The sequence below is a fragment of the Chiloscyllium punctatum genome, chromosome 39 (genome assembly GCF_047496795.1).
Source record: "Chiloscyllium punctatum isolate Juve2018m chromosome 39, sChiPun1.3, whole genome shotgun sequence".
Classification (NCBI taxonomy): domain Eukaryota; kingdom Metazoa; phylum Chordata; class Chondrichthyes; order Orectolobiformes; family Hemiscylliidae; genus Chiloscyllium; species Chiloscyllium punctatum.
Window position 1 is genome coordinate 48,588,059 of NC_092777.1, and position 24,157 is coordinate 48,612,215.

Consider the following 24,157-nt stretch of genomic DNA (forward strand, 5'->3'; position numbering starts at 1 on the left):
GGCACAGTGGTTAGCACTGCTGCCTCACAGCGCCAGAGACCCGGGTTCAATTCCCGCCTCAGGCGACTGACTGTGTGGAGTTTGCACATTCTCCCCGTGTCTGCGTGGGTTTCCTCCGGGTGCTCCGGTTACCTCCCACAGTCCAAAAGATGTGCAGGTCAGGTGAATTGGCCATGCCAAATTGCCCATAGTGTTAGGTAAGGGGTAGATGTAGATGTAGATGTAGGGGTATGGGTGGGTTACGCTTCGGCGGGGCGGTGTGGACTTGTTGGGCCGAAGGGCCTGTTTCCACGCTGTAAGAAATCTAATCTAAGTAAGTAGGGGGCATAGTCTAAAAATTAGGGCCAGATTGTCCAGGAGATGTGTTATGATCTCTTGGTTGATGCTAGATCAGTTGGAATTTTAAATCTGAGATGGATATATTTTTGTTAAGTAAAGCTGTTAAGGGATATGGGCTTTCAGGCCAGTATTTGGAGTTAGAAGTTGACCCATCTGAATCACATCCCCTCTCAATTTCCTCTGCTGTGAGCAAAACAACCCAGTCTATCCAATCTCCAGCTAAAACACTCTCATCCAGACAACATCTTGGTAAATCTCCTCTGCATCTTGTCCAGTACAATCACATCCCTTTGATCATGAGAATTCTAGAACTGCACACATACTCTAATTGTGGCCGAACTAACATTTTATATAGTTCCCTCTGCTTTCAAATTCTACACCTCAACTAATAAGAAAAGTATACGATACACCTTCTTAACTGCTTTATGCACCTGTCCTGATACTGTAAGGGACTGTTGAACATGAACGCCAAGGTCTCACTGCTCCTCAGTGCTTCCCAGGCTCCTACCCATATTATGTATTCCTTGCCTTGTTTGACCTGCTTATGTACATCACCTCGCATTTATCTGGATTAAATTCCAATTGTCACTGATCAGCCCACCTATATCCTCCTGCAGTCTAACGCTACCCTGTTCAATATTTACCACCCTGTCAAATTTTGTGCCGTCTGCAAACTTACTGATCAACCTTCTGACATTCAAGTCTAAATTGTTTACATAAACCACAAACAGCAAGGGTCCCAACACTGATCCCTGTGGGATCCACTACACCAATACTTCCAGCCTGTCCTGTTCTATGTCTGCAAGGCTCCCAATGACACATCAACCACTCACCCAGCTTCATTGTCTAAAATAAAGTCCTGGACCACCCGCCCCCTTGTAGAGTTTTCTAGACACAGAGTTGAAAAACACCCCCTATTTCCTTCTTGAATGTATCCCACTTTTCTGAGACAGATTTACCCTAAAGTATCTTTTCAGTCCACTCCAGTCAAACCATATCTTATTTTATTAAAATCAGCCTTCCCCCCCCAAGTTGAGAACTTTTGATTTCACAGGCTCACCAGTCTTGATTCTGGAGGAATGTTTGCCTTCACTGAGACATGTTTGTAGGATAAAAGGCCGGCACAACATCGAGGGCCAAAGGTGTGTTGTTCTATGTTCTATGTCTGCAAAGCACTCCCAATGATACTTCAACCACTCACCCCAGCTTCATTATCTAAAATAAAGTCCAGGACCACCCCTCTTTTGCAGAGCCTTCTACACACAGAGTTGAAAACCTCTCTTGGATGTGTTTAAGAATTCTGCTCCCTCTAACCTTTCACACTATGACTACCCTAGATCATGTTGGAGAAATTGAAATCCTTCATTATCACTATCCTATTACTTTTACACTTCTCTGACATTTGCCTATACATCTGCCCTTCTATTTCTCTGGGACTGTTAGGGGGTCGACAGCACACTCCCAGCAATGTGATTGCATTTTTTTGGTTTTTAAGTTCTACCCATTTGGCTTCATTGGAGGAACCTTTTAAGATGCCACTCCTCTGTCCTGCTGGAATGGATTTCCTGATGAAAGTTACGATATCTCTTCCTCTTTTTACCTCCTTCCCTGTCTTGCCTGAATCCTGCTCCTCTTGCAAAATGTCTCAGCGATGGCATTGACATTAATTTGTGCCCTCAAAATATCTGAATGGCTCTGTGAAGTGGCTGAGGATGTTTTATCATGTTACACAAACTTGAGTTGCTGCTGAAAGGGTTTCAGCTTTGCATCAGCAACAAGTCTTCAGCATGAAAAATTGGGTGCTGATGTCTGAGCTGCGTCTGACAGCTAGGAGAGTCAGAATTTCTCTTACAGGGAATAGAAGACTATGGAATCCAATGTGTCAGCGAGTCAGCTAGTGCTCGTAGGTCTTCCAGCAAATAATCTTATTTTATGGGAAGAAAAGTCTATTTTCTCTGCAAACAGAGTTCATGAAAACAACACGCTCGAGCAAATTGTCCACAGATTGTGTTTGCAAAGCGTCGCTACATGCTAGAGGGAGCCAATCATACGATCGAAAGTGCAGCAAGTTTTCCAAATAACAATGATGTTTCTCCAGAAAAATGCAGCAAGGAGTGGCTGGATACATATTAGAAATTGTGTATTAAATCAATCACAGACATGACAGCATTGTTGGCTCCATGCGTGAACGTTGATGGAATTAACCAATCACTTCCATTCGGGCTGGGGAGCAGTGGTCCGACTAGTGCAGTCTGATTTGGCTGTGTCCATTTCTTCCCCTGGATCTGTTGTGCATTTGTATTTTCATAAAAGCATTCATATAAAGAAAAGCTACTTTGCACCAACACTATTATGACAGTGAAATACGCCTTTCATGAAGAACCAAAACCTGACAAAAAATTCAAGTCACTCAGCTTCCAAGCAAAAATAGCATTTTGCAGGATAATGAGTTTAATAATTAAGTGGGGTGTCATTTTTCAATAATTGCTTTTGATTTTGCAGTGAGTATTAGTGGATTAGCATTAGAGGGCAGCACGGTGGCACAGTGGTTAGCACTGCTTCCTCACAGCGCCAGAGACCCGGGTTCAATTCCCGCCTCAGGCGACTTTCTGCGTGGAGTTTGCACATTCTCCCCGTGTCTGCGTGGGTTTCCTCCGGGTGCTCCGGTTTCCTCCCACAATCCAAAAATGTGCAGGTTAGGTGAATTGACCATGCTAAATTGTCCGTAGTGTTAGGTGAAGGGGTAAATGTAGGAGGATGGGTCTGGGTGGTATACGCTTCGGCGGGTTGGTGTGGATTTGTTGGGCTGAAGGGCTTGTTACCACACTGTAAGTAATCTAATCTAATCTAATCTTTCTATTTGAAAGCAATGAGTTAAAATCCTGAAGGTTGGAATCATGTGGAGTGTTCATCTGTGTTTCCTTTTGTAAGACATGATGTAATACACCTGTTGCAGGTTATTTTTGAGTATTAATTTGTAACTCACAAGTGTTTAGGATCAGATTTTCTTGGGAGTTCCTTCAGATACCTGGTGACAAATTGAAACCAGCACTCGAAATTGGGCTTATTTCTTGCGGTTTCCGAGCACCTTGGTGTGCCCATTCGTGAAAGCTTTGGTTAAACTTCCATTGGGCACAAGATGCCCAAACAGGAGGTTCCCTCTCAGGTTGCAAAAAGACTGCTCAGTTTTATTTGCTGGCCTCTCCAGCTAGTATGGACTCCACCAGCTACTGACAACATTACTCGGATTAGAGTCATAGAGTCATAGAGATGTACAGCATGGAAACAGACCCTCTGTCCGACCTGTCCATGCCGACCAGATATCCCAACCCAATCTAGTCCCACCTGCCAGCACCCGGCCCATATCCCTCCAAACCCTTACTATTCATATACCCATCCAATTGCCTCTTAAATGCTGCAATTGTACCAGCCTCCAACACATCCTCTGGCAGCTCATTCCATACACGTACCACCCTCAGCGTGAAAATATTGCCCTTTAGGTCTCTTTTATATCTTTCCCATCTCACCCTAAACCTATGCCCTCTAGTTCTGGACTCCCCCACCCCAGGGAAAAGACTTTGCCTATTTATCCTATCCATGCCCCTCATAATTTTGCGAACATCTATAATGTCACCCCTCAGCCTCCGAAGCTCCAAGAAAAACAGACCCAGTCTGTTCAGCCTCTCCCTATAGCTCAAATCCTCCAACCTTGGCAACATCCTTATAAATCTTTCCTGAACCCTTTCAAGTTTCACAACATCTTTCTGATAGGAAGGAGACCGGAATTACGCGCAATATTCCAACAGTGGCCTAACCAATGTCCTGCACAGCTGCAACATCACCTTCCAACTCCTGTACTCAATACTCTGACCAATAAAAGAAAGCATACAAAATGCCTTCTTCACTATCCAATCTACCTGCAACTCCACTTTCAAGAAGCTATGAACCTGCACTCCAAGGTCTCTTTGTTCAGCAACACTCCCTAGGACCTATCCATTAAGTGTATAAGTCCTGCTAAGATTTGCTTTCCCAAAATGCAGCACCTCACATTTATCTGAATTAAACTCCATCTGCCACTTCTTAGCCCATTGGCCCATCTGGTCCAGATCCTGCTGTAATCCGAGGTAACCCTCTTCGCTGTCCACTACACCTCCAATTTTGGTGTCTTCTGCAAACTTACTAACTGTACCTCTTATGCTCGCATCCAAATCATTTATATAAATGACAAAAAGTAGAGGACCCAGCACCGATCCTTGTGGCACTCCACTGGTCACAGAAATCCAGTCTGAAAAACAACCCTCCACCACCACCCTCTGTCTTCTACCTTTGAGCCAGTTCTGTATCCAAATGGCTAGTTCTCCCTGTATTCAATGAGATCGAACCTTGCTAATCAGCCTCCCATGGGGAACCTTGTCGAATGCCTTACTGAAGTCCGTATAGATCACATCTACCACTCTGCCCTCATCAATCTTCTTTGTGACTTCTTCAAAAAACTCAATCAAGTTTGTGAGACATGATTTCCCATGCACAAAGCCATGTTGACTATCCCTAATCAGTCCTTGCCTTTCCAAATACATGTACATTCTGCCCCTCAGGAGTCCCTCCAACAACTTGCCCACCACCGAGGTCAGGCTCACTGGTCTATCGTTCCCTGGCTTATCTTTACCGCCCTTCTTAAACAGTGGCACCACGTTTGCCAACTTCCAGTCTTCTGGCACCTCACCTGTGACTATCGATGATACAAGTATCTCAGCAAGAGGCCCAGCAATCACTTCTCTAGCTCCCCATTTAGTTCTCGGATACACCTGATCAGGTCCTGGGGATTTATCCACCTTTAACTGTTTCAAGACATCCAGCACTTCCTCCTCTGTAATCTGGACATTTTGCAAGACGCCACCATCTATTTCCCAGCAGAGTATATCTTCCATATCCTTTTCCACAGTAAATACTGATGCAAAATATTCATTTCGTATCTTACCCCATTTTCTGTGGCTTCACACAAAGGCTGCCTTGCTGATCTTTGAGGGGCCCTATTCTCTCCCTAGTTATCCTTTTGTCCTTACTATATTTGTAGAAACCCTTTGGATTCTCCTTAATTCTATTTGCCAAAGCTATCTTGTGTCCCCTTTTTGCCCTCCTGATTTCCCTTTTAAGTATACTCCTATTTCCTTTATACTCTTCTAAGGATTCACTCGATCTATCCTGTCTATACCTGACATATGCTTCCTTTTTTTCTTAACCAAATCCTCAATTTCTTTAGTCATCCAGCGTTCCCTATTCATACCAGCCTTCCCTTTCATCCTGACAGGAATATACTTTCTCTGGATTCTTGTTCTCTCATTTCTGAAGGCTTTCCATTTTCCAGCTGTCCCTTTACCTGCGAACATCTGCCTCCAATCAGCTTTCGAAAGTTCTTGCCTAATACCGTCAAAATTGGCCTTTCTCCAATTTAGAACTTCAACTTTTAGATCTGGTCTATCCTTTTCCATCGCTATTTTAAAACGAATAGAATTATGGTCGCTGGCCCCAAAGTGCTCCCCTACTGACACCTCAGTCTTCTGCCCTGCCCTATTTCCCAAGAGTAGGTCAAGTTTTGCACCTTCTTGAGTAGGTACACCCACAGACTGAATCAGGAAATTGTCTTGTACACACTTAAGAAATTCCTCTCCATCTAAACCTTTGACACTATGGCAGTCCCAGTTGATGTTTGGAAAGTTAAAATCCCCTACCATAACTACCCTATTATTCTTACAGATAGCTGAGATCACCTTACAAGTTTGTTTTGAAAAATGTGGTGCTGGAAAAACACAGCAGGCCAGGCAGCATCCGAGAAGCAGGAGAATCTACGTTTCGGGCATAAGCCCTTCGTCGACTCTCCTGCTCCTCGGATGCTGCCTGGCTGGCTGTGTTTTTCCAGCACCACATTTTTCAACTCTGGTCTCCAGCATCTGCAGTCCTCACTTTCTCCTGGTTGATCTTACAAGTTTGTTTCTCAATTTCCCTCTGACTATTAGGGGGTCTATAATACAATCCCAATAATGTGATCATCCCTTCCTTATTTCTCAGTTCCACCCAAATAACTTCCTGGATGTATTTCCAGGAATATCCTCCCTCAGCACAGCTGTAATGCTATCCCTTATCAAAAATGCCACACCCCCCTCCTCTCTTGCCTCCCTTTCTATCCTTCCTGTAGCATTTGTATCCTGGATCATTAAGCTGCCAGTCCTGCCCATCCCTGAGCCACGTTTCCATAATTGCTATGATATCCCAGTGCCATGTTCCTAACCATGCCCTGAGTTCATTAGCCTTCCCTGTTAGATCCCTTGCATTGAAATAAATGCAGTATAATTTATTAGTCCCGCCTTGTCTTTGTCTGCCCTGACTGTTTGACTCACTTCTGTTCTCAACTGTATCAGTCTCGGATTGATCTTTTTTCTCACTATCTCCCTGGGTCCGACCCCCCTCCCCCCACCTTATTTGATTAAATTCTCCCATGCAGTTCTAGCAAACTTCCCTGCCAGTATATTAGTCTACTTCCAATTTAGGTGCAATCCATCCTTCTTGTACAGGTCACGTCTACCCCAAAAGAGATACCAATGATCCAAAAATGTGAGTCCTTCTCCTATACACCAGCTCCTCAGCTATGCATTCATCTGCTCTATCCTCCTATTCCTGCCCTCACTAGCTCATAGCACTGGGAGTAATCCAGATATTACTACCCTTGAGGACCTCCTTTTTAAATTTCTACCTAACTCTCTGTAATCTCCCTTCAGAATCTCAACCTTTTCCCTTCGTATATTGTTGGTTCCAATGTGGACAATGACCTCTTGCTGGCCCCTTTCCCCGTGAGAACATTCTGCACCCTCTCTGAGACATCCTTGATCCTGCCACCAGGGAAACAACACACCATTCTGCTTTTTCTCTGCTGGCCACAGAAATGTCTATCTGTACCTTGGATTATAGAATCCCCTAACACAATTGATCTCTTGGAAGGTGGCGTACCCCTTGTTGCATTAGAGCCAGTCTCGATACCAGAAACTTGGCTGTTCGTACTACGTTCCCCTGAGAATCCATCACCCTCTACATTTTCCAAAACAGCATAAATGTTTGAAATTGGTACATCCACAAAAGACTCTTGCACTAGCTGCCTACCTCTCTTACCCTTCCTGGAGTTAACCCATCTGTGTGACTGTATCTGAGACTTTCCCCCTTCCTATAACTGCCATCCATCACATACTGTTGCTGTTGGAAATTCCTCATCACTTCTTTCTGTCTCTCCAACCGATCTACTCGATTTGATAAGATTTGCAACCAACAGCATTTATGGCAGATATAATCCGCAGTAACCCTTAAACTCTCTTTAAACTCCCACATCTAACAAGAAGTACATATCACTGCAAAGGCCATTTTTTGCTCCTTCACAATCTACAGACCCAGAAAATAACACTGTCTTATTCCTCTACAAACATTGCCGCAGGTTAAATTAATAGCTATGGCTTATATTTTAAGTTTAATCAAGAGACTAATCTCCAAAAACACATAATCAAGAAAGAACCCACTGTACTCACTAATACAGCCTTTCTCTTGGACAAACTTAAAACAACAATTAACTTATCTAATTCTGTGTTGTGAACTTTGCCCAAACCGGTTCCTCCAAGATTAGTTGTGAAATTCACTGTTTGTTAATTTTCCCAGATGCACTCCGATGTCCAGCGACAAATGAATTCAAAAACAGCAAAGGCAGTAACTGTGCAGGTTCTCTCTCTCTCTCTTTCTCTCTCTCTCCTGCACTGTCCTCACCATGTGCTTCCTTTGTCTCCCTTTTAAACTGCTGTTGTTTTGACTTTTTTTTTCAAAGTTCCAAAACAATGCAACAGCATATAAAACAGTAATTGCTGCTCCTGGAATTCGAGGAAATCACCTCCAACACCTAAAATACCTCAAAACAAGGAGCAGCTCCTACAGCCAGAAATTTTTCACATCCTCCATCTTGGTAGCAGGGAAGAGGTTCAGGCCTGAATTTGATCAAATGCGGACAGGCGTGGGAAACGGATTGATAGTGGGCACTGCTACTTTGGCACTTGATTGTTTACAGTAACCCAACATGCCCTGCCTGCCAGCCAGTCTGCTCCCATGGGAGGTATTCGGAGTGGGATGGCTGTCGCATTCCACTCCGAATATCTGAAAGATGTATTTTTAAAAAATTCATCCATGGGATGTGGGGATCACTGCCTGAACCAGCATTTACAGCCATCCCTAATTGCCCAGAAGGCAGTATTGTGATTGTATGAGGTCAGCCAGGTTGACCTCATAAAATATGAGTTCTCTGACTGGGGCTGCTAATCTGGTCCAATCAGGGAGTCCTGGCTGACAAATATAAACAGGCGTGTCAGAGGTTCTGCTTACTCTTAGAGCTGGCTGTGAGGGAGCTGAATCAGTCTTAAGGTCTGTCCACATGTAAATAAAGGGTGACTAGGTGACAGGATACCAACATCTGTGGAATTATTTTCAGGCAGCTGTGAGTCAACCACATTGTTGTAGGTCTGAAGTCACATGTAAGTCAGACCAGGTAAGGACAGCAGTTACTTTACCCAGAGGACATTAATGATCTAGATGGATTTCTCCAATAATCAACAATGGCTTTGTAGTCATCATTTGACTCTTAATTCCACATTTTCTTTTGGTGAATTCATCTTCTGCCATCTTCCATGGCTGAATTTGAATTCTGGTCCCAAGAACATTACCTGGGGGTCTCTGCACTAATACTCCAGCAATAATACCGCTAATCCAATGCCTCCCCTGAACAGAGGAAACATTTACATGGAAATACTTTAAGTTCAGGTTGAAGGCCAGATATATTATTTTTCCTTCTGTTTACAAATATGTTTATGTGGCATGGCCATTTAAGCGCACAACTCGGTAAAAGGAAGCTGAGCAAGTTTTACTTTGGTTTAGCTCTTTAATTTTGGCTACGAAGAAATGGGAAAGCACCAATTTGGCTTGGACTTGTTTAAGATTTGGCAAACACTTGGATGCACATGATTTGTAAAGGCTATCAATTTTTGAAGGAGCTGGAGTTAAATTTGCTGGGAATGCAACACCAAGCAAACTTTGAATGTTGTACTACTTCCTCAGATCTTAAAGTAGTTTTCTTGTTTGACCTATAGTGTTTTTCCTGCAGTCACATCATGTGTTAATGATGTCACTCTGCTGGTGGTCTCATTGCAGGTCAGCTCTGGTTTCATACCTTTTTATTCTCTTCGTTCACCTCTCCCTCTGGAGACTTTACTTCTTTCAGTAAACCTTACGTAAAGTGCCACTTCCTCCTCTGTACTGCATTCCCACTTTGAACCAAATTCACAGATGTTCTGACTTGACCTCTTTCAGTCAGGTGAAATCTCTCCCTCACTGACTGTGTTCCTTACTGGCCCCCCACAGAGATACACAACTCTTCTTTGACGTTCTGGTTTGGTAGGTCCATGTATGGCCTTCTCAACTCAACATCAGTTAAGACCCTAAAGTGGTCAATTAAAGGCCTCAATTCACCGCCAGCCCAAATACACAGCTCCCTGGCAGGCGTGAGAAATGGCTAGTTTTCCAACTGGGGTGAGTGCAGTGTGTGCATGTGTCAAGCATCTCATAGAGTCATCGATGTACAGCATGGAAATAGACCCTTCCATCTAACTTTTCCAAGTCGACCAGACATCCTAAATTGATTGAGTCCCATTTGCCAGCCTTTAACCTATTTCCCTCTAAACCCTTCCTATTCAAGTACCGATCCAGATGTCTTTTGAATGTTGTAATTGCACCAGTGTCCACTACTCTAGCAGTTAATTACATACGTGCATCACCCTTTGCTTGAAAAAGTTGCTCCTTAGGTCCCTTTTAAATCTTTCCCCTTCACCTGAAAACGATGCCGTCTAGATTCAGATTCCCTCGTCCTGGGGAAAAGGCCTTGACTATTCACCCAACCTACGCCCCTGACGATTTTATAAACGTCTATAAGGTCATCCGTCAGCCTTGCTCCAGAGAAAATAGCCCTAAGCCTACTCAGCCTCTCAGTGTAGCTCTAACTCTCCAACCCTGCCAATATTCTTGTAAATCTTTTCTGAACTCTTTCAGGTTTCACAACATCCTTCATAAAGCAGGGAGACCAGAAATGGCCTAACCAATGTCCTGTACGTGACCTCCCAGCTCCTATACTGAATGTGTTAACCAATAAAGGCAAGCGGGCGTTCGCCGCCTTCATATCCTGTCTACCTGTGACTTCACCTTCAACAAACTCTGAAGCTGGACATGGAAAGGCAGAAAATATAAACAGAGCAATGAGATGGAAAACATACGCTGCGATTTGAGTTTGGAGAATGAAGGATGAAGTGCCAATCCAATGGTTGCTTTGTTTTGGCTGGCATTTAGCTTCCTGACATGCACTTATTCCGACAAATGGGGAGTTTTTCATCACATTCCTGAATTTCTGCCATTGAATGTCAAGGAAAGATGCTTAGATTCTGTCTTGTTGTGGTTGCATGAGTTGTTTGCTAATCAATTGAATACATTCAAAGTTAATGTGAATGTGTTTTCATATTTAACAGATATGGACAAACTTTAGTGGAGTCTGATTTTATCCAGTTCCAGTGTAACTCAGTTTAATGTTGGAAGGACTGAATGATGTGGATAATTGTTTCAATTATAAGTAATTAAAATGGCCTCTGATTATTATCTTGGGTTGCAGTCAATTGCATATGGTCACTAAGGGATTTTCATTGTTTAACGATTGGTGTAAAATAGAACGCTAAACTTTTAACGATGCTTAGAAAACATGTGTAGCAACATCAACGTTTTCCTCTACAACAAAGTAAGGTCGCACTGTGGAGACAGTTTTCACTTGCTATTTGTTGGACATAATTTAACAGTTAGACTGATATATGAGCAAGCATTTTCCTGTGGTTCCCTTTAGAAGATATGTATTACTAGCATGTTTTAAATCGTAATTATCTTATCCAGTGGGCCAGAGCAATTCTTTCCTGTGTCTGATTGAGAAGATGGATGATGACACCCAGGCAATGTAAATAAGGTCAGCTAGATGAGGGAGAGTGTTTGTCTCTTAGTTCTGTCAGCTACTATAAACAAAAAGAGGGAAAGGTCAGTTGCAAGGCATTTTGAAACTGGGAGTATTGAGAAGTACAGAATATTTCGTACTGGCCGTAAACCAACAAGATGTCTGATTTGTAATCTATGTTTGGAATTATTTGAGTAACTGAATTACCTTTGGCCTATGCTAGCTACTGGATGTGAAGTGAAGAACATTATGGAGAAGCATGCTATTTGGTATTCTGCAAGTACAGTTCATATGTAAAATGTCTATAATGGTTACCACCAAACCAGGATGATTGGAAATAGAATATATTGCTCTTAATTGTAAAGGATTCTGCATAATTTTATATACACCAATTTGTTGCTAGTGTCTGCCAAAATTAAGAAATTTGTTGCAGCTTCTTGAATTGCCTGTATGAAACCGATCATTTTAAGAAGGCACCAGTCAGAAGTTAGGCTATTATAAAAGGAAAGATTTGCATTTAGAAATGTGTTGAAAGGTGTATATGCTGTTTTTACTTCTGGAATTGGATGTTTTTAAAATAGATGCAAATGGATTTTGGTTCGCCCTTTTGAAAGATTAAAGTCAACACGGAACAGTGACCGAAATACATCTGATTAAAGAAAAACATGTGACACTGTTTAGTACCGAGGAGAATGTCTGTAGAGTCATACAGATGTACAGCATAGTTTAGCACCTGAGGAAACTGTCAGTAGTGTTCATGGATGAAATGTTCATACTGTTGGGTTTATGACAGGCAGAATACATATTAAGGCGACTATTTTAGTTTTGTTTTCAAATGTTTGAAATGTTAGTTCAGAAGAACCCAGAGTTCATTTCAGAAGATGGGACTGTTTCTCCGAGCAGCAGAATGAAATCAGACCAGGAAAATCAGTCACTTCAGCAGAACAGGTTGCACGTGTCTGTAGCTTTCAAGTCAGGAGACTTTGGACAGCAATCTTCAAGTTGTTAGACCTGAAAATGTTTAAGCTATCAGAATTGGGAAAGATTTATGCCAGTGGACTCAGAAAGGATTCATAGAACAAAAGTCTCAACAGTCCAAGTGAAAGAAATTGGGAAATATCAGTTAAGATTTAAGTAAGACTGAAATTGGAGCATTGTTTCTCTGGGATTGAGTTTCTGTAATGGATCATGTTGGGAAACTGTTTTCATTTTTGTGTTAATATTTTTTGTCTTCTATATGTGGTTTTGTTTGTTTATTTCTTCTTTGTTTATGTTCTACAGCCTAATGTGGAATGTGTTTAACCAACTGCAAATAATTAAACCCTTGACCCATTAAGCCAAGTTTCATTCTGGGTTTCGATTTGCCCTGTATTGCCATCAGCTGGGACTATAACAGGAGCAATCTACATGACTATGAGTTGTCTTAAAGCACATTAAAGCCAATTAACTGCTTTTGAAGTGTGTGGTCATTGTTTTAATGTCAGTAAAACAGTGGCCACTTTGCGATTTCTGGGAGTCTACTATATGTAATGTGGTAACAATAGGATAATGTGTTTATGTGATGGGTCCGGTTAGACCCCATTTGGAGTATTGTGAGCAGATCTGGGCACCATCCCTTAGGAAGGGATAAATTGCTTGGAGGAAGTACATGGTAGGTTTGCGTGAATCATATCTGGATTTCAGGGTTAGGTTTGGAAGAGAGATTATACAAATTAGACCTGTTTTATCTGGAATTTAGAAGGTTAAGGGGTGATCGATTGAAGTCTTCAAAATATTAACAGGTAAGTGTGGAGGACAAAAATAAAATATTTCCACTGGTTGGGGATTCTAGAATAAGTGTCTAAAAATTAGGGCCAGACTATTCAAGAGAGATATTTCAAAGCAGTTCTTCACACAAAGTGTGGCAAGGTTTTGGAACTATTTTCCACAAATGGCCATTGATCTAGACCAGTTATTAGTTTAAAATCTGAGGTGGATACATGTTTGTTAAGCAAAGGTATTAAGAGATATGGGCTAAAGGCAGGTGAATGGAGTTAGGCCACAGATCAGCCGTGATCTCCTCGAACGGGAGGACAGGCTCGAGGGGCTGAATGGCCTAATCCTGTTCCTGTGATTAAAGGATAAATACTTGTCAGGGCCTTGGGGATAACTACCTTTTTTGAAATACTGCAATGGGTTTTCACCTCTACCTGAGAAAGCAGATGGGACCAAGATTTAACACCTTATTGGAAAGATGGCATCTCCCTTCTCTTCTGCTTTGTACTGAATGTCAGTCTTAATTTTTGTGTCATGGAGTGGGACGTGGCTCCCTGACTTTCTGACTGAAAGGTGAGGGTGTGGCCAACTGAGCCAACGTGCTCATTGGCATTTGCATTTTAAATGGGGAAGTAATTTAAATGCTTGATTTGTGCCTCAGGCAGGTTGAGTTAGTTCTGTTAGCATTTGTCAGAGTGTGCTTTTTGCCTTTGCACTCTGACTTGTGTGTGAAAATATACTGTACAAATATACATGTCTCACAGTTGTAAAGAACAGCTCCTGGTTTGTCCAAATGAAAAACTATTTCTGGGTTAGGAGTCAAACCATCACTCATTTTGCACTTTGTTATTCTTATGAAATCTGATTTGAACCTATGGGAAGGAAGTCCCTTGATCCCAGTATGTTGTCCCTCAGTGCATTCCTCTAATGTTCATAAGTTAAATAATATGGTAACCTAACCCTTCAGATCTGTTGATCAAATACTAGACTAAATTCAGATCAGAAATACCTTGCCTGTTTGGATAATTGACCTGTCTTCAGTGTTACAAACGCCTATGAAATTAACATAGTGGAACCTTAGGGCCTGTCAGTTTCTTTGCGTCAACAATGTGTTTTTGAAGTGCAGTGACTGTTGTAATATTATGGGAATATGTGTTATAAGGATGAAATGATCGAGCTGTAAAATTATACGCAGTAGATGCAAATAGGACTTGTCAAGTCTTAGAACACCAATTGCTCCCTAGGCCTATTTCTGTACGGTTGAATAACTTCTCTTTAATAAGCGATTGACAAATCAGCCATGAAGGAGAATCACAGAATGAGAATCTTTCATGATTGAACAATTGAACAAGATTTGAATGATTATACATTATATCCCAATGCGTATGATTTCCAATGCTGAATGAGATGGAACATGAGGTCATGAGTTGAACCCCTACTCTTGGGACCAGAACATATTGTTTCTGTTGACTGGTATTTATAGAGTCATAGTCATAGAGTTGTACAGCATGGAAACAGACCCTTTGGTCCATTGAACACTAAGGGACTGCTGTGGTGTCAGAGGTACCGTCTTTCAGATGATGATTTTGATTAAGGCCTTGTTTGACCCCTTTGCTGGAACTAGACGCAGTATTTGAAAAGATTATTCTGGCCAATATTTAACCAGCAACCAATACTTAATCCAGGTGATCTGTTTCTTCAAATCTCTTGATATTTCTGTATACAGATTGGTTATTGTATCTTCAGCATTCTGTCATGAATTAAGTACTTTTGAAGTATAGGCAGCTTGAAACACATTGGAATGTCCTGAGTTCCTGCAAGGAATTATTTAAATGCAAGTTTCTCTTGAAGTAGGTTCAGAAAAGATGGCTTTCATAACTCGCACCATGCCTAATGGAATGAAAAATTGTTATTAATGGAACACACAGTTCCCATCCAGTGTAAAGGAATATTTGGTAATGTAGTTGTGTGAGGCCTTTGGAGATGAGCAACCCTAACATGATAGAATTCTTCAGCGAGATGGAGAGTGATGTACTTGATAGTATGCCTAAGGTCCTCAATCTAAACAGAGAAAACTACCATGGTATGAGCATGAGTTTGCTACAATAGATTGGGGAACATTACTTAAAGGGACAATGGTGGAAATGGAACGATAAACATTCAAAGAGCACGTGGGTGAACTGCAACAATCTTTCATTCCTGTCTGACACAAAAATAAAACTTGAAAGGTGACCAAACCATAGCTTATGAGGGAAGTTAGAGAATGTATTAGATAAAAGGAAGTGACATACAAATTGACCAGATAAAACCACAGACCTGAGGAGTGGGCACAATTTAGAATTCAATGGACAGGAGGACAATGGGATTGATTAAGAGGGTAAAAGTAAAATATGAGAGTAAACTTGTGGGGTCATAAAAACTGATGGTGAAAATTTCTGTAAGTAAGTGAAGAGAAAAAGATTGGTGAAGACAAATGTAAGTCCCTTATTGGCAGAACTAGGGAAATTTATAATGCAAAGCAAAGATACATATATTTTGGTTTGTGTTCTGAAAGGAGGGCACCAACAACTTACCAGAAACGTTGGGGAGCACAGGGTTTAGTGAGAGGGAGGGACTGATGGAAATCAGTATTGGCAGGGAAATGATGTCAGGGAAATTGATGTGACTGAAGGCCATTAAATTCTTGCGTCCTAATAATTTGCATCCCCGAGTATTTGAGGAAGTGGCTCTGGAAATTGTGCATGTATTGGTCGTCATCTTTAGAGATTCTACAGACTCCAACAGATTGGAGGGTAGCTCATGAAAACCATCTTTTTAAGAAGAGAGGCAGAGAGATATCGGGAATAATAGACCAGTCAGCCTGACGTTGATAGTGCGGAAAATGCTCAAGCCCATAATAAAATAATTTATAGTGGGAGGAGAAACAGTATTAGTCATGGTGTATGGTGTCATCATGATAATGTTGTTGGACTAGTATTCCAGAGACCCAGGCTAAGGCTATGGAGTCAATGGGTTCAAATCCCATCAGAGCAGCTGGTGGCATTTAAATTCAATTAATAAGTCTGGAGTTAAGGCTAATCTCTGTGATGGTGATCATGACAACTTCTCAATTATTGTTTTAAAAATAAAGTGCATTGGGCTCACTAATATCCTTCAGGATAGGAAATCTACCATCCTTACCTAGGTTGGCTGAAATGTGACTCCAGACCCACAGTAGCTTCTTAACTGCACTCTCAAATAGGCAGGCAAGCCACTCAGTTCAAGGGCAATTAGGCATGGGCACCTAATGCTGGCTTTTGCCACCCTCAATGCTACCCATGTCCAATGAAATAATAAGCAAATAATTGCTATGGACGGTTGGACATTTTGCACAGTGAGCCTTGCAATAAATTGAAGCTTTCTGACAATATGCCTATGAATGTCAAACATCTGCTGGATGTGTGTAGTAAATGTGAGTTGAATTATCTGCAGGAAGCTAGATATAAGGGTGACTTAAGGTTCTGAAGATATGCTACTCAACTAGAGGCTTAGAAAGAGAGCAATCGAAACTGGATTTCCACTTGTCTAATATTGGCATCATGTTGTTCATGGAGAATTTTTAAATTAACAAAATTAAAAAGTTGCCATTCAGAGTCTTGTATATTCTGTGTGTGCATATATATTTGTGTGCTCATAAATCTTGCCATGAACGCAGCGCGCGCACACACACACACGTCTTTCTCTCTGTAGGAATTAAAGACAAAGAAATAAAGTTCCTCAGCTTGTGCAACATTTTCTGCTGCTCTGTGTTGCATTTCTACCATGTCTTGAGTCGCAGTTGTTTCCTGAAACTGTTCACTTTTTACCTTCTCCAAATTCATTTAGCCCTTTGTCTGAATTATATATTCCTGCAAAATTCCATAACACGATAGAGGACAAGGAGCGTTGCCGTTTACTTTGTTGCAGTTACTGAGTGGGGTGTCTTGCATCAAAAGCTTTTTCCTTTCTACTGCATTGTAAAACTGAATCAGGCAGTTGTTAACTGCTGTTAGATTTTAGATAAAAATAGTAAATTGTTTTTTCCAGGCAATGGGAGTCAAATGATTTTTAATACAACAGATAACACAGAACAAATGGAACAAATCCATCTTCATAAAACAATTTGGTCAGGGCACACATATTAAAAAAAAGCTTGCTCCAATATTATATTGGCGACAGTGGAGTAATCAAGGATGTGTAGGAGTAGCGGAATATAAAATTGTGGGCTGTTAGAAATATAAAATTTTTAAATATGTTTTCTTTTGAGGCTGTCTGTTTAAATTAAGTTAAAATGGTCTATGAAGGAAGTGAAATCACCTGCTCTGAATCCTACTCAACAACAATCCTGGGTAGTTTGGTTGTTTTGGGGACAGCGAGGAAGACATTGTTCACATCTGTAAACAATGACCAGCAGTGTTGTTGGCAGATAGGCTTTTGGCTGGAGAGTTAAAGGGATATATCAGGAATGTCAAGATTTATAAAGGGCTGTACTCTCTCACAGACCATTTATTTCCAAGGCAGAACAGACTTAGGGTTTAGATAGTTAATCAGTATTCCTGCCTCGATCCAAGGACCATGTTGTCTACATGACCTCAAAGCTGGGCTTTTGAGAGAATAGCAAGCCATTGAAAACCATTGTAGTAGTGGCATAGAGTTTTTCTAGGATACCCACAGACCAAAATGCAGTATGAAAGAGTCAGAGAGAGGGCAAGTGCAGAGTAATAGTAGTAGAGAGTCCCTGCTGTTCATGTGCAATTTTGGTCTCTCTCCTATTGGAAAGATGTTGTGAAACTTGAAAGGGTTCAGAAAAGACTTACAAGGATGTTGCCAAAGTTGGAGGATTTGAGCTATACGGAGAGGCTGAATAGGCTGGTGCTGTTTTCCCTGGGGCGCGGAGGCTGAGGGGTGACCTTATAGAAGTTTATAAAATCAGGAGGAGAGGGATAGGATAAATAGAAAAGATCTTTTCCGTGGGATAGGGGATTCCAGAACTACAGGGCATAAGCTTAAGGTGAGAGAGGCAAGATTTAAAAAGGAACTAAGGGGCAACTTTTTCATGCAATAATGGGTGCGTGTATAGAATGAGCTGCCAGAGGAAGTGGTGGAGGCTGATCCAATTACAACATTTAAAAGGCATCTGGATGGGTAAATGAAAGGAAGGGTTTAGAGGGCTATAGGTGAAGTGCTGGCAAATGGGATTAGATTAATTTCAGCTATCTGATTGGCATGGATGAGTTGGACCGATGGGTCTGTTTCTGTGCTGTACATCTCTATGAGTCTGTCTGTGACCGTCTGGAGAATGCAGGTCAGAACATCAATTCAGAATGAAGAGACCGTGAAGACTTAAACCTGACTGCATGATTTACCTAACTTTGATTAGAGGAAATAATCTCCAGGGTAACACTCACTGTAAAGATCAGTTTGGGGATTATAAATTAACTGGGTGGAAAAGGAGAAAGAAAGCAAGCTATCAGGGACTGAAATAGCTTTGGACTGGTTCTGAAGGATGACATGTTCACTGAAAGAGGAGAGTAATGTCTAACTGGGGATGGGTCATTTAGTTTTTTATGATTTAAATAGTGGACCTTTTGTGTAGCTTTGAGTATAAATTGCCTACTGGATAATGTTTTGCCAATGATGCTCTTGGTTTGCTCATTACAATCAAAATCTTAAAACTTGAAATATAGCTGTATGATCGTCCCAGTCAGTCGCTGGAAATATGAATATATCTTAAGCAGTTATTGGTTTCCATTGTGATTGTAACAGAGATAACTAAACTACCTGATTATGGAATAGGAATGGAGAAGGGTTACACCTGAAACATTGACTTCTCCATCTACTGATGCTGCCTGGCTTGTTGTGTTCTTCCAGCCTCTGCCTGTCCACTACTGATTGTGGGATGGGACTGACGGATAGGCAGACAGCTCCACTTCCTTTCTGTTTTTCTTTCTCTTTTGCCTCCATCTTTTCTTCTATTTCTCACTACTGCATTCTTTCTCCATTTAACACAAGAACATTAGAAGTAAGAGCAATGATAGGCTAGTCAGCCCTTTCAGTCTGCTGTACCATTGAATAACTTCATGGCTTGTCTGATTGTAGCCTGATTAATTTTTGAGTTCACATTAAGTTTGTTTTTAGACTGAGGTTCATTACAAAAGTGTAGATAAGTTCTAGTTAGCCTGTTCAGGAATGTTATTGCATACCCCTGGATAGCTGGAACTTGAACCTGGGTCACCTGGCTTAGAGATAGGGACACTATCTCTGTGTCACAGGAGCCCTTAATTTGCAGTTATATACTGGCTCTCTCAAATTCAATCTAAAAGGCCCTTTAGACCTGATTAGTTCCAAGACCAGTCTCGTTTTAAGTATTACAGGTTTCACAGAATTTATTACCCTTATCATGATAACTCCAAAAGAATCTGACCAAGGGAGATAGTCACTTTACTAATATCACTTCTTCCTATGTCCTGACTGATTTCCTAACTCAGTTGTTGAAACATTCTTTTCTTTTCCTTTCAGGTTTTTCCTTAACTTCATAGCTTTCTGCTTTGATAGTCATGCAGCACCACAGTAGTTTGTGTGTCTGCTTTGAGGGTATGTAAACGCCACAACCTCATGATTAATATTGTCCCGTATGTTCCAAAATAATACATCGAGGTATCCTGGATAATTCTAAAGCCTTTCACTGTATTTAAGCCAGAAGAACCATTTGTTAACTAAACTGTAACTTTGGAAAGACTGATGCCTTTTTTGTCCTCCAGGGAATTGGGCTGTACATTATAAAGAACTACATCTTATTGCTGCACTGATTCAGAACAAACAGGATTGTGTTTCGAAGTCTTTGTATAAAATATTATGGCACTTGATTCCAAATTAATACATATACATCAACCTGTTACATTGTTCAACTGTTTCTTTTTTGAACCAATTAATTTACCAAACCATACTGTTTTAGGATATAACTGTCCTAATGAACTTTCTCACCCTCTCTCTCTCTAGCATACTCACTCTTGCTTATGTGAACTTTCTTGTGCTCTCCTCTCACTTTTACTCACCTTTGCTGTTGCTCATTCACTCCCGCTCTCATTCCCTCCCCCGCACGCATCCTCATACTTACCCTGACACTCAATCTCATACTCACCCAGTCTCACTCTCACCACATTCTCCTGACAATATCCATTTTGCTTGCTTACCTACCCTGCACTTTCTGGTTTAATTATCTGTAAAATAGCAAAAAGCAATGTTGGCTAAACATAAATTGCCATCTTTGCCAACTTTGTCTCGTGACTCACATCACTTGCAATCCACTCAACAAATGTGCATCTGAAACCAAGCCTGAATCCTCAGAGACACTTAGCTGATGGAGGGGCTGCTAGACATGTGCAATTGAATTTTCTTTTATGAATTTTGTTCATGAGTGAAATTTTTTGTGTGAATATCAGGCAAGTGTAGACTTCTGTTTCTCTGAATGTTGGAGCTTTGCCTGTATCTGCCTGCTTTACTTGTATTGGACTGAAATGCAGAAATAAGTTCAGCGTGATGCCATGAATATCATTTATTTTCAGTTGATGGAAGTGTGACTGCATTTTTGGGGAGTTGGGTCATATTGTGTTGATCGTATATCTTTGTCCTGGAATCTGATTGTGATATGAAGGATTATTCTTAAATGGGAATTCTCCAGAGTAAGAACCCGAAGATGATGAATGTCATCAGGAAAACCACCAGCCAAATGCTGATAATCCTCTTGTCTGACATTCATTTTCTTTAGCTGAAAGCCAATTTTCTTTGGCCTGCGGCCAGTCATCTATCTAAACTGTAATTCACCGTTGCTTTATTTTTTAATTGAGCAAAAGCCTTATGATAAGAGGTATAAAACAGTAGAAATGCAATCAAACAAAACCTCACTGTGCCCTTTGTTTTTTGGATTGCTTGACATTGTGGTTTTGCCTGCTGTGGTTTCACTCGGGAAACTTAGCCAGCCTCGCACTCAGCAATCAAAACTGGTGGTTGAGATAACTTAATGTGTAAGAAATCCCAACCTCCGGAATTCAATCAAAGCTCACACAAAAATCGATTAATGCCAGTACGCATCAGCACCCCAACTCAGCATGAGCAAGAAACCGGGAGAAAGTGAGGAATACAGATTGCTGGAGAGTCAGAGTTGAAAAGTGTGGCACTGGGGAAAGCACAGCAGGTCAGGCAGCATCCGAGGAGCAGGAGAGTTGACATTTTGAGCATAAGCCCTTCTTCAGGAATGAGTGGTGACAGACTGGAAGAGATATCAGTTTACAGGAAATTGGCTTGGAGAAGATTTGAAAGGTCTTCCTATTGACCTCTATTACCTGCTGTGTTTTTCCAGCGCCACACTTTTTTCACTGTAAGCAAGAAACAGTAGAGCTCATAACCAAAGAACACAGGGCCAATTGCTAATGGAGTTGCAAGAAGTAATGGAAACAAAATGAATTGGGTGCAGTTCCTCTTGCTCTTGAACTCTCTCTTTTAGTCTCTCTCAACACCATTTTTTAATTTCATTCATGGGATAGGGGCATCATCAGGCCAGGCCAGAGTCAACCACATTGCTGTGGGTCTGGACTCCTATGTAGGCCAGATGACGTAAGGACAGCAGATTTCCTTCCCTAACGGGGCTTTAAGGTATTTCTCTCAGTCTAGCTCATTCTGTTTCATGTATGTATGGTTACTTGGTCTCTGCTCACTCTGTTAATGTTCTTGAAACTAAGCAGGTCTGTAGAGGGAGAAACAATTTTGAGTCCAGTCTGACCTCTTTTCTGAAGAAGGCTTATATGAGACTTGAAACATTTAACTCTTTTTCCACAGATACTGCCAGACTTGCTGAGTTTCTCCAGCATTCTCTTTTTTTTCAGATTTCCAGCATCTGCAGTATTCTGCTTTCATTGATTATCAATGTTCTTTCTTGCTCATGGAAATGCACTGCAGTGAGGTCTTACTCTCTGGTATTCTTTAACTTGTAATTTGTTCAGATAATCCTCTTGCATCTGCTGTCTTTAGCTTACACCATGCCACGTACAATGTTTCTCCTTATCTGCTGTACCCTCAACTCCTCAGGGCCCAGGTTTTGCTGTGGGAATAATTGTGAAGCTACTAGTGCACAACATTACTGAGGGATAAATCAGTCAGTAACTTCTGGCATCTGCTCACATGATGTTAAAAGTGGAAATCTGGGAGTTGCAGTTTTGAGTAGACCTGCTCTTTTAGGCTTAACTCAAGCAGTTTCTCACTGAGAGATTAGTACTCAAATACATTTAACAGAGTGAAGTTATGGCACTTATGTGAAGTTATGGTGTTTATGTATTAAATCTTCATTAAACATGCCAGGAAAGGTTTGGGCTTGTCTAGTCCAATGTCTGTCAATTTTTAATGGTCATCTCTATAAAAGCCAAATTATTGGCACTAAAAATTAACTTTTATAAGTTCAGCGTCTCAAGCCTTTAGATTTTAATTATTTGTTGGAGATATAAAAAAGCATTTTTTTACTCTTTTCTTTTCTCCCTCTCATTTTCATTCTTTCTCCCACTCCTTTTATATCCTAATAATTAAAAATTTGAAGATAAACTTTGTAGTTCAAACTCTGCACAGCTTAATTGTTCTTCAGTCCGATTTGTTAAGCAGATACACAGTTGCCCTGTTCATAGGAGTAGCAGATCCACTGTGAAGGGTGCTACTGTATTTCAGCTCATAGCTAGTGATGCAAGTACCAGTTGTATTGATTGTTGGCCGCAGTTTCTGATTTGTCATGCTTGTTGAGGCTTCCATGTCTCGAATGGCCACCATCCTTGAATCAGTTTTTGGGTAATCTGCTCTTCTCTGTGTGCTCAGGTTACCAGCCTGTTTAGCGCATTATTGACTCCCTCATTGGGGGACAGGAAACATCTGGCATGCATGGAACACCAGCTGACTGGGCAGAGTATGAAAAGGCCCATCTGCTAGTATACCTGCAAAATCTCCTTTTCCTCTGCTGAAGGGATTCCTCTGTCCCACAGGATATGCTTGATGTGAGCATTATCATATTACACACCAACATGTGGCGATTTCTTCAGCATTGTGGTAGTTCCAATGGTGGGGTTGAGCCCAGAGCCAGGCTGGGGCTGTTTTCCCTGGAGCGTCGGAGGCTGAGGGGTGATCTTATAGAGGTTTACAAAATCATGAGGGGCATGGATAGGATAAATCGACAAAGTCTTTTCCCTGGGTTTGCGGAGTCCAGAACTAGAGGGCATAGGTTTAGGGTGAGAGGGGAAAGATATAAAAGAGACCTATGGGGCAACTTTTTCACGCAGAGGGTGGTGTGTGTATGGAATGAGCTGCCAGAGGAAGTGGTGGATGCTGAAACAATTGCAACATTTAAGATGCATTTGGATGAGTATATGAATAGGAAGAGTTTGGAAGGATATAGGCCCGGTGCTGGCAGGTGGCACTAGATTGGGTTGGGATATCTAGTCGGCATGGATGGGTTGGACCGAAGGGTCTGTTTCCATGCTGTACATCTCTATGACTCTAAAGGCCAGCATTGTTTTGGAATTTGTCTTAAATTCACTTAAAATTGATTTTATTTTCTTTATGATATTCTGGTGGAAGCATTGTTATTCTAAGTTTTTTATTACTTTATTTTTCTCATTTATTATTCTGATTTTGGAGTTTTGAATTTTTGTAATGCTGGACTTTTAAATTGTTTTTATTTTAATAATGTTTTCCCCAAAGGATTTGTACTCGGTAATCTGTCCCTCGGTACTTCCATTTCTAAGATTGCACGGTAAGTGCCGACTTGTAAACGTTTCACTGTACTTGTGACAGTAAAGCTAATTCAAGATAATTCACTTCAACAAAGGCAACGGAGCAGATTATGTTGGTGACAGGAATGTCACCAACTAACTAGCAGTTTACCCAGAGGCACAATGTGACATTGAGATAGATCCATCATGGTTGTGAACTTTTTCCCAATGTCAGCTTCAT

The 24,157-nt window shown here is 41.2% G+C and overlaps 1 protein-coding gene across 2 annotated transcripts in view; it reads left to right on the forward strand.

The window, feature by feature from the left end:
• LOC140464045 (zinc transporter ZIP11-like) overlaps positions 1–24,157 on the forward strand; it is a 765,315-nt gene that overhangs the window by 97,845 nt on the left and 643,313 nt on the right. The window lies entirely within an intron of this gene.